A 12,324-nucleotide genomic window follows, 5' to 3' on the forward strand; every position below is an offset into this window, starting at 1 on the left:
CAAATTTTATGAAAATTACCAAATTTTCATAATATTTCCATGTAAAGCGAAAAGATAACACAGTATAGTAAAATTCTTCATCATGATAGACAAATATTAATTCATTCTCATTATTCAAACCGAATTAATTTTCCATTAGGTAATGAAATAAAATTGCATTTAAAGCGAGAATTTCAAAATTTTCTTCTCCATAGTTCATTCTAGAATGGATAAAACAAATGAACACAGAGTTATGCAAACGAACAAGCTCTACTATTTTCCTTCTTCTTTGAGTGGCATCTCCTATCGGAGGCTTGGCAAATTTTGAGCGTTACTTAGCTACTCTGAGCAGTCTCTCAGAGCTCATGCCAGTCCAATGTCTGATGTCTGCAAGCCAAGAGTTTCTTCGTCTTCCTTGTCCTCTTCTTCCATTTATCTTCCCTTTTATAATCAATTAAAGTATCTTAATTTTTCATTACGACGTAAGTGACCAAGATATGCAATTTTCCTTATTTGTATGGCATCTAAACGTTCACGTGATTTCCACATTTGTTCCAATACTTCCTAATCGGACGTTTTTGCTGTCCATGGGATTTTTAACATTCGTCTGTATAACCACATCTCTAAGACTTCAAGTCTTTTTATTGATGTTGTCTTCAAGTTTCTGCACCGTACAGAAGTACAGACCATACATAGCATTTAACCACGTGTACTCTAAGCTCTAAATTTAAACTGCAGTTACACAGTGTCGATTTCAATAAGAGAAACGTTTGTCTTGCCATTTCAATTCTAAATTTTATTGCCATTTCTGGATTGCTATCTTCATTTAACCAGCATCCGAGATTTTTAAACTTTAGCATTCTTTCTATTTGTTTCCCATTTAAAGAAAGTGATGAATTAAGAATTGGTTTCTTGCTTATGACCATGAATTTAGTTTTGGTGATATTTATTTTTAATCCCATTTTTTCACTCTCTTTATTCATTGTTCCAGAAGATTTAAAGATCCTGAATATTGTCAGCCAGGAGAGCTGTATCATCAGTATATCGGATATTATTGATGATTTCACCATTTACATTAATCCCTTCCTTTCTCCCTCTTAAGATTTTATGAAATATGGCTTCTGAGTGTATGTTAAAAAAGAAGAGGTAGCAGCACACATCCTTGCCTTACTCCTCGTTTGATGTTAATGGAGTCTGTAATAATGTCATCAACTTGAACAGATGACTTTTTCCAATATAAGTTTTCAGTGATCTAATTCCAATTCTGTTTAATAGTGCAATCATTTTAGCATGTTGCACATTGTATGATTTCTTGAAGTCGATGAAGCAAATGAATACTTCCTTGTTTTGGTTAGTACATTTTTGGAATAAGATTTGAGAACAGAAAAGAGACTTTCTTGTTCCAAAACTGTTTGTAAAGGCGAATTGGGTATCACTGATGGTGTCTTCACATTTTCCGTATGCTGTATTTTTTTAAAATAATTTTCAGAAACATTTTGAGAACATGACTCATTAAGCTCTACTATATCGAACACAGGAGTTTCTGACTACACCGCGTATCCTTGCTTCATAGAAAGACAAATTGCTCTTTTAAATGGAAGCTATTGGACATTTTACACATCGCTTACACTGGTGTCCAAAACCTAAGAATGAACAATATTTCTGAAGATTACAACCGCAAATTCAGACGAATCAGCTTGTAGCAATTTGTATATAACTGACAATTTCGTTTGGAACCCAGGCGCACATTCAAATTTTCGAATCACGCTCAAAGGTTTCCTTTTATGCTGTTGAGTGGTAGCACTCATCAGAATAAAAGGCAAAAGGCTGCTCTAAGAGATTTGTTTTTTTGAATGAAGCTTTTTTCCTGAAGGAATAAAGTTGCAAACTTGTATGATTTGTAATGTCTTAAAGACGTCATCTGGATGATTTCACGAGAGGAAGAATTATTGGAAAACTCAAAGAAGGCCGCAGAATTACTATATTACTAGAGAGTTTGGAATCTGTATAAAGGCTTTGGAAGCGTTTTAAATCAATGGAATATGTTCCAGACGTTTTTCTAAGAGGTTGCCGTCTCTCTCTCTCTCTCTCTCTCTCTCTCTCTCTCTAGTACGGAAGAGATTTATCGTTATAACAGCAAAATGTACTCGATGCACCACGGAGGGTTTGCTGCAAGTTGGCTTCATTCAAGTACAGGTACTCAGATATTTCGACAAACTGTGGCAAGACCTCTGAAACAAGAAGGCCTAAACTTGAGTAGGTAGGCCTGTAGTATGCGTCACTTTATCTACATGTCATCGTAGAACATGTTTTCACTGGTGTTGTATCCATAAAAATTGGACAAGAAGCCAACGAGCTCTTTAGAGATGAGAGTCGTTTTAGCCTTTCCTGCGATTCCAGGCGGAAATTGATCTGGCTGCAAGTGGTACTGCTTATAATTTCTAGAATGTTTTTGAAAGGGATAGATACTCTTATGGGGAGGAAACGAGCTACCAGTGTAACGAGCTACCAGTGCAGGAAAATGACAATTCCACACCACATCGTACACAAACAGAGGAGATTCTTCCGGATACGGAGGATATTAATCAAATCCAGTGGCCAGCACACTCCTCAGATCTCAATCCTATTGAGCACGTTTGGGATGCAATAGGGAGACGCATTGCTGCTCAGAAGTTTTCTCCAGAAAACAAAACAAAAAAAACCAAGAATTTAGAATCAAGAATAAGAATAAGAATTAATTTAGAACAAGAATCAACAAGAAGGTTATTTTAAACAAGAATAGATAATACTTATACTTGCTGTGAAGGAGGAGGAGGAGTGGGCCAGTTTGCCTGAAGAAATCCTGAATCACCTAGTGCTAAGTATTGTACTACGTTGTGAAAGTTGCTTCACAGTACGGGATGAACATATTCCAAATTGAAATTTCTTTTTGCATACTTTTCTGAAAGTAGTGTACATTAATTCCTTAACTACCTCTTCACGGAAATTTATGAAACGTTTGAAAAAAAAAACACATTGTAAAAATCATATTGCAATTTGATTTGTACGAAATTTATATCACATGTTTGTGTTATATAATTTATTAGTATGCTGGCAATTATTTTCCCTCAACCTTATAATTGGTGTGGTAACAATATGCTACTTTACTAAGGAATATTGATTTGGTACAAGGTGGTTTCAGGTTGCCCTCCTTGCCCTATCGTAACTATTTATTGTCTGTATATGTTCACGGGAGGCGTTTGCCTGTTTTGAGGGATGAAAACCCGAGTTTTCGGGAGAAAAAACCCTCGACCGCTGTGGAGACCGGCTAACTCACTTTTAGTCGAAAAGACCTGATAAAGGTTCCTCACGTCGCTGATGGGAATAGAACTGAGGTCTTTCCGACCAAAGGGCTTTATCTATATCGACTCAGCTACGGAAGCTTTATTTTTCATATAAAAATAAAAATGTAGTTCGTCCTTAACTTTTGGACACCAGTGTATGTACTTCACTTGAATAATTCATGTTACCGATGCAAATGCACACACTGTGAATGCAGTTTTATTCGACTCTGCAAAGTGTTCTCGATTTTAAAGGTCTTGCAAGATTTGTTTAATTACATAGCTATGTTAACAGATACAATTAAATAAAAAAATCTACATAATAAGTAAACCTTGAACTATTATGAAGAGTTAATTTATTCTAAACTTTTTCTACTGGTGTTCATTCCTTGTATATCACTTATGGCATATATTAACAGGTTTAAAACACTAAAACCTATCCTATGCATAGTGTTTCGTTGTTCATAATGATATTTGCACAGAAACTAATCAAAACCATAGAAGATAATGGCCTTGTTCTGCCATATTCAATTGTACATTTATGAAATACAAAATTCCGAAATTATGGAAATTCTCTTCCAAGAAGTGCTTTGCTCCAGGTATAGAATTAATCAGCAAACCAAGTGGAATATAATATAGGAAACGAGTTAACACTTATTAAACAATAGCACATGAAGTGTGTATTTGATGAATTAAAGGAAATCATCTGCAACACTTGTAAATTAATTTTCACTGAAAGAAATTATGGCTTTTATTCGAAAAATATTTAAATACTTTTTACACAATGTAGGATTGATTATGGGAATTTTTAATGAGCCGCGAGTATTTTCAGAATTTTTGATTTTCAGAAAGCAATTTAACAGTCATTAGGCATCTAGGAAGAATAAAATCTTCAGTCGATTCTTCAGCACCTCACCGACTTATCTAACTCCGCCATAAAAGCATCAAGAGTTTTTAATAACACAATGATTTTTACTAATTGTCACAAATTCAGTAACGTATTTAATATATAATTATATCATATTATTTTAAATCATGAGTAATATTTAATAAACTGTTTTTTCAATAAAACATTTTCGTGAATAACGTTTTTGTTCACTTATAAATGTTTCTGAATACATTGGAGAAAGCTTTTTTGTATATGGTTTACGTGATGTCGTTTGTTAATTATTATCGGGTGGGCAGGAAGAGCAGATTGTGCTTCACAACGTTTAGCTGAAATGGGCAAATGTTTCATTTTTAGCATATATTTCTATTTCCAGAAAATTTGTTTATTCTTTCTCTTTTCAGAATTCATTTTCTTTTAGCCAGCTTTCTTATAATTTAATCCTTCTAGACATACCTAAGAAACTTTCAACTCAAATTTATTTCTCTCACAGACTACTCCTAACAACACTCTGCATTCAGGTAACCAGTATATCCCCCCATTGTACCTAATGCCTTGATTCTTGTATAAGTTCATTATGTATTCTCAGAGCGTTTTTTTTTTACTTCCAAAAAAAGTGAGGGTTGTTATCGTCAAAACAGAAAACCGACTGGAAGAACATGAGAAATGAATTGGTGTGATACACTGACCTCAAAACTTTATTTCTTTTCAGCTTAATTTCAATATTTCCTGAAGATCAACCAACACCATTATTTAAATTAAGGGGATATTAAATCCCACATTGTTTTAAAACCGTTTTATTGTTTTTATAATAAGTTTTATACACATTGTTTTATAATAAGAAACTCATTTATTTTTAAATAAATCAACCAACACCTTTTGGAAATGCCATCCGTTTTTATTCTGAAAACGTTTTAGAATAGATAAATGCTTTAAAATATTGCGAATCCTTTCATATTTCAAGACTTTTCTTTGGTTTTCAAAAGAAGGGTTATAGTCTTTTATTTATTTCGTATGCATGTTACGTGTTAGTGAGTTTTGTTGAATCATTTAAATTTTCTTTATTTTGCTCTCTTTTTTTAACCATATAGGTCAGTGGTTTGTGAATATCCAAAAGTCAATTTCATCCCAAACTGACTTTTGGATATCAGTAAAAGATGAATACTCGCTGCTATGTGGTAAAGCTCAGCGAATCTTAATTCCATTTGCGACGTCATATTTGCACGAAGATGGGTTTTCGGCTGTCGCTGTGATAAAAAGCAGGTGTCGTGCGAAAATCAACGTGGATCAGGAAATGAGGGTGGCTGTGTCCAGTTTGATTCCAAGATTTGAGAAGATGTGCAGTGAACAGGCTCACCCGTCCCACTAATTTCAATTTATTTATTCAATGATTTGATTGTTCAAAATATCAACTTATTTAATACTTTTTACCTTAAATTGTTTGTGCATTTGAAATATATGTTTCATTTATTTTTTAGCTTAACCAACCTAACCGCACCAACTGCGCACTGCAACTGTTAGGTAGGCCTATATTCTGACTTGGGGCGCAGTGGAAAATTCCTGACACACGAAGGGCGGCATGAACTGAAAGCAGTCTAAAACTATAAAGAAATATTATATGTCATTGGAAAATATAAAATAAGTTTAGGGATTTTTTTCATGAGAGTCCGGTTAAGATTACGGGTTAAGACTGCTTAACTGGTAAAGTTAAGCAATTATAACAATTGTTAGAACATGTTACCATTTCTAGGGACGAAAAAACAGTTTATGCGTTTGTTTCTCTGTATTATCTTTCGCATTTATGTTGTCGTTCTCAATGCTTTTCTGTGATTTTTTGCTTTGTTTTATTGCAAGAGTCATGATATTAGATAAACGAGGCACACGGTAACCTACTATGCATGAATTGTATTCGCGTCACGGCTGTAGTGAGAAGAAACAAACTGTAGAATGCAAACTGTTCTGATGACACAGCACAATGTCAATTACTGTTGTTAGTCATTACAACAATGCACAGTAGCTGATGTATGAATAGTCAGTGAATGCATTTCCGAGGCTCATATCTCACTCATAGTATGAGACGTGACCTCAACAGCAACTATAATAGCTTCTGCGAAGTGAATTTGTAGTATCTAATGTTCCGAATATTTCGGGACATTAGATATGTTTATAACGTTCGCGCATGTTATTAATGCAACAGGCGATTATTACGCATATGCTTGCAATGAACCTGCGCTGAGTAACTACAGTCCATTAACTGTCATTTTGAGATAACTTGATTCAGAGATAACATGAGCACATTCCAAGATTTTCTTAACACGTTTTACTAAATAGATATTACGATGTAAAGACACAGCCAACGATTTTTATTTGAGATTCTCTTTATTTTTTTTATTCTGAAAAGATTGATAACAGTCTTTAGACATTTCAGATGTACTATGAGTGATGCGTGAATGTAGAGCAAATAGGTCTGCATGTGATGCATTTGATGTTTGAACAGTGGCAAGTACACCATACATACTATATACTATATATACTATATTCATATGCAAAGGCTGATTCAATTGACTTCGAAAGTAAGCGGGATGGATTTGCAAGAATATCTCGGACTCTACTAATCAATGCAACCCATCATTTTCTTAATGATTAGGTCATTAGGTAATGTATATTTTTACCATTTAGCTTAGTGATCGAGTAAAGGTAAGGAACATATGAACGTTTGTGCTTACCAGGTAAGATCATTCGTTTTGACCATTTGCTTCCGTTTATATTTCCAACAGGTTAGAGCTCAATGTTTGGGAAATGTGCCCTTCTTGAATGGTTAAAGGAATATAGAGTGACTTCGTTTTAATAAAAAAAATTATTCCTGTAGTCATATCTTAGGGTACATGAGGAAACGAGAAAGACAGACAGACAGAGAGAGAGAGAGAGAGAGAGAGAGATGGTCGCACCTCTCTCTCTCTCTCTCTCTCTCTCTCTCTTCATATTAATGAGATATGTCTATCACCAATCACCAATTGATCAGATAGAATTGCAGAAATTCGTTATGGCTCTCTGCAGTACGATAATTATTCATTTTTTCTCGTAAGCTTTTAGAATAGATGCTGGGCGTATTGAGAATTGCTAAGGCAACATTCTCAATATTTATTGAATTTCCAAATTCTAGGCAAAATGCATAGAATTCGGAAATTCGATAAATCTTAAAACAGAGAATTTTAACAAAATTTAAAAAACAAACGCGCTACATAATTAAAAATGAATTTTCATATATATATGAAACATAACATAAAATAATGAGCCTTTGAATAACATTCAATTAACATTTATCAAAATTTTCAATATTTCATCTTTCTGAAAGCTTTGGTCGCAGCGCATTTTAATTTTTTACAGAATTTCTTTTACCTGAAGTTATAATAAAAAATGAATTCCTTTCTATAAAAATTAGAAAAAAATAGACTCTTTTAATAATATATTTTTGTTTCCTTTTGTTTTTGCTTTTCTATGCCTTAATCAATTTTGGAGAGAGAAACAATTAGTTGTCTCCTCCTACTGTGTAAGTAACCTTTAATTATTAATTATATGACAGCATCCAATTAAAATTAATTGACTCCTCAAATATTTCGTACTTGGTCCAGTAAGATACACCAGGCTTCCCTCTAATGCTGGTTTTCACTAATTAGAAACAATCTGGCCATTCTAATAATGAACTTCTGTTTTACTGGTTTAAAAATTCTTGTCAATTCTCCAGTAATTAAAGTATTTTTAATTTATAATTAGATCGTAACTTTTTTTAGTTTGTTACAATTGCAACCAACTAGCCTCTACACAACTGGAAACACCCTAGGACACATTTTGTATCTGTATCACAGGCTGTGTATTATGATATTATTTATAAGAGCAAAACAAGATCTCATTTTTACATCACACACACCACCTAAAATTTAAAACCTATCGTATTTTTGTACCATGCTCTAGAGATCCAAGTGGAACATTTTCAAGCTACTTCAGGTCTCCAATAAGCGTGGTGGTGATAGTTTCACATTAGAAATGAAATTAATATTTCACCTATAGACAGTTGCAAAAATCTATGAACACGACGGATTCTCATCCACGCCTTGTTATTTGGAGGAAAGATCTTCTATGCACTCTGCCTAACAGGTCTTGGATTTGCATCTTCTTATTAACACGTTCGCTGCCACGCTACTTTGGCATGGTCTGTTCCCCTACGCCGAGCAGTTTTCCTTCTTCAAGGTCAGTACGATAATCTCGTTACCGGAGGTAAACGTCCTACGAGTATACTCGTAGTTGGCTTGTACGGAGCATATACGGTCTATGAGAATACACAGTTTTGATGCTAGCCCCACAAGCCAAGCATTTTGGCTTCTTCAAGGTCACTACAATAATCTCGTTCCCGGCGGTAAGCGTCCTACGAGTATACTCGTAGCTGGCTTGTGAAGCAGGTTCACCTACTACGAGTATACTCGTAGTTGGCAGCGAACGTGTTAATTCGATGCATATTTAAGCATTTAGAATTATATTAAATGTTTAAAATGCCGGCGTGGCGTATTCGCTCTCCAGCCAAAAGGCTCCTGGTTCAAATCCCGCTGTAGGCACGGATGTTTGTGACTGTCTGTGAAAATACCAGTGGCGGTGATGTGCGGTAGATGGCGTTGGTGTAGTTGCGGTTAGCTGTAGGTGTTGGAGTCACTTACAGCGAAAGAAAACAATGAGAAAGCACCTACTCTATAGAGAGCTGTAGAGCAGGTGCTCTCCCTCGATGAGTCTTTGAACTCCCTGGCGGTATCACATAATAATAATAATAATAAAAATGTTTTCCTGTGTGACATGATATGAATCATGATAATTTTAGTTTATTAGTTATAAACTGTTTGTCGTCCTTGCCTGAATAGATGAGTTCTTACTATTAAGAATTCATCTATTAGTATTAAGAAGTATTAATATTAAGTTTAATATAATAAAATATTATTAATATTAGTATTAAGAAGTATTAGTATTAAGAAGTTAGTATTAAGAACTCATCTATTCAGGTTACCCGATGACGTACGAAACTCCGCGTCCTGTTTTGTAACATCGGCCTTCATCAGAAAAGATTCATGAGTTAATTAAAATGAATTGAAATAAATTCCTTTTAATTGAAAATTGTAATAACAAAAGCGCATTCTTTTCTTTCAGCAGATTTTACTTACGGTTATAATATTTAATAATATTAGAATAAAGTTAAAATAAAAGCAGGTGTGTAACCCAGTCATTAAATAAAAACATTTCTAAAATGGTACGCTTATTAAAATTGAAAAGGATTAATAAAAAGAGTTGTCGGTAGAATTAAATAATGAAACTAATTATCACAATGGTAAATTATTTTTCTCTTAGTGTTTGTTGAAATTTATTAGAGAATCGACAAATGACACTATATTAGGCCACGTCTATGATCATGCACTTACTCTAATAACACGTGGTACTGATTATTGCTACCACCGCGCTTGTTTTAGTTAGCAGTTGAGTTTACAGTTACAATATATAGTTATAGTTACAATATTATTTACAAAATTTATAATTTATGGTTGAAATTTTATTTCTTATGTTTGAAATATACATTTCAAAAATAGAGCCTCCGCAACTCAGTCAATAAATGTCATTTGAGTGAAAATATATGGGTTTGAATAGCCTATAGAACGCGAAGGAACGTAACAAAGTTCAAAGGGTTTTCTAATGCAAAGTCAGATTTTTCATCCCTCACGCCAGACAAACTGCTGAATAAAACCAGCGGATAAATAAGGCAGGTATTAAATAAGATTGCCGCCTTATCAGAATCCATTAGGTTTCTATGACGTTTGATTATTTAGCCTTTAATGCTCTCGGATGTTGAGCATAATCCATTAAGGTTAACATGAAGAAAATTAATGTCGTAGACAACACTCAAAGACATTGATCTCTTATGAAAAACTAGTAGCTGGATTTTCACAACTAACAAGTTATAAGAATAAACGCACATCAACCGTCATTTAACTCATGTTCAATATGCTCATTCGTCCGACAAACGAACGAATCTTCTTGGAAATGACAAATGAGAATTCACCTTGTCGTGAGGAATATTGGGTCGTTTTAAATTGGATTAGAGATAGCCCTTTTACTTCACCAACAATGCAATTACTCTTAGAATTGAGCAATATTGGTACAGGCACTCTTTCATTTGAACCGCATACTTATTCAAAACTATGAGATTCAAATGATAGGAGACATGTTCAAATATATCTGGATGTGCAGTAAGCACTTGATCAATATTGAAATGTTAGTGGGTGCATCATAACTCCAAATCATAATTTCCGAGATGTCTTCTATTTATTAGAAAGGCAGTGTCATTGTGATTCATAAGTCAATTTAATTACCCAGGGTACTGGGTAATTAAATTGACTTATTGTAGAAGTGCGTGATCACGTCGTAACCCAATGTTCACCATTTAGTTGTCTGTAGAACAGTACTGATATCTGGGACCAAGATTATAGAAATTAACGCGTGCGCGCGTGTGTGTGTTACCCAATTATCCAAACAATTGTCGATCCACATCAACATATTTCGACATATCTTAACATTACTCACGATTAAATGATGATGCTAATTTTTTTACGTCTTACTTGTCCTATAAATCTTCCAGGAAATCTTTTTCTTCTGTGTTATAAATATTCTGATTTCAGAAATTTGACAGCAAATATATATAATTGTATTCTATTTATATAGGGAGGGAATAAATCTGAACATTTACTTCTCAAAACGTACATTTTTAGATAGTTTGTGTAATAACAACAAGAAAGAAAATGAGCAGTCGACATCTGCTTGAAATTCAAAAAACATTATTTTCAAAATCGCATTACACCTTAATAAAGAGTGATTCTTTGTTTCAGTTAAAAGCCCGATCAGTTATACCTAATGGAGTTCCTCTTTTGATAATATAAAGCATCGATAGTGAAGTAAGCAACAACAATCCCCTCAACGTCTACAAGAAAATACTGTTAAAGTAATGAGCACCATTAAAGCAAGTGCCTGACTTTGCAAATTACGGTTTTGAAAATTCAAGCTCTATTTTTCAAATGTGAAGATTTACTGAAGGAATTACTGACGATACAACCAAGACCACGAATCGCGTATAGTGTGGCTGTCAGTTGCAAATGTTCTTCTAGCCAGTTCCCCTGTTTTTAAGAATGAAAACCCGGAGTTTCATTGGGTAAAACTGTGACATATATCTCCTTGTGGGCGCAACTAACTTACCTTCAAATGTAAAGTCCTGAAAAGGCTCTTCGCATTGTAGTCATGAATTCGAACCCAGATTGTTCCCAACCTAAGAGCATGATTGCAAACAAAAATAAAGAGATCATCGACTTTTCTTTTTCGTATTACTGAAATATCAATTTATTTGACACACTTTCTCTTGAGACAACAGTCAATCACAAATCCTTTTAGACGAAGTGGCTTTATGGGGAAAACTAAAAGACAAGAATTTGAGTGCGCTCATACAGATCGAAAATCTGTCTATGGATTACCAGTAATCCATAAAGCTAATATTCCACTGAGAGCATTAAAAGGTTTCATCGTTTGTTTGTTTGATATATAAGTTATCGAAACGATTGCTGTCAATCCTTCTTCTCTCTCTTGCTAGACAATCCTCTGACTCATATTAAAATTTCAGAGGATAGATATTTTATCGTTCGTTTATTTGTGTGTTTTGACCTCCGTAGTCAGAAGAATGACTCATTCAACCGAATGATGATTTATGCAATCTCATACTCAAGACGCAGAGTTTTACACCGGAAACTCAGGTAGTCGGTGGCTGGAAACAAGAAAAATCGACTATAAAACACACGAAGTTTACCGACAAAAATAATTAAAATAAGATAAAAGGGTCGTATGGAGTTTAAACAATACTTCAAGGTATTTCCAAAATGAACAAGTATTTCGAATGTGACCATGTTACAGGACCTCTGCAATGTGGACACTTTCGAAATGCTGCTTTCGCATTCATATTAACAACAACAAAATCTTCGCTTTGACGGTGAAATTCAGTTATACTTCTTTTGACATACGCAACTGTCTTAAAACATTAGTAACTATTTTTTTTTAAGGAATCAT

This window comes from Typopeltis vanoorti, chromosome 16, assembly GCF_054136105.1.
Source record: "Typopeltis vanoorti isolate ZY-2024b chromosome 16, IOZ_Tvanoo_1.0, whole genome shotgun sequence".
Classification (NCBI taxonomy): Eukaryota; Metazoa; Arthropoda; class Arachnida; order Uropygi; family Thelyphonidae; genus Typopeltis; species Typopeltis vanoorti.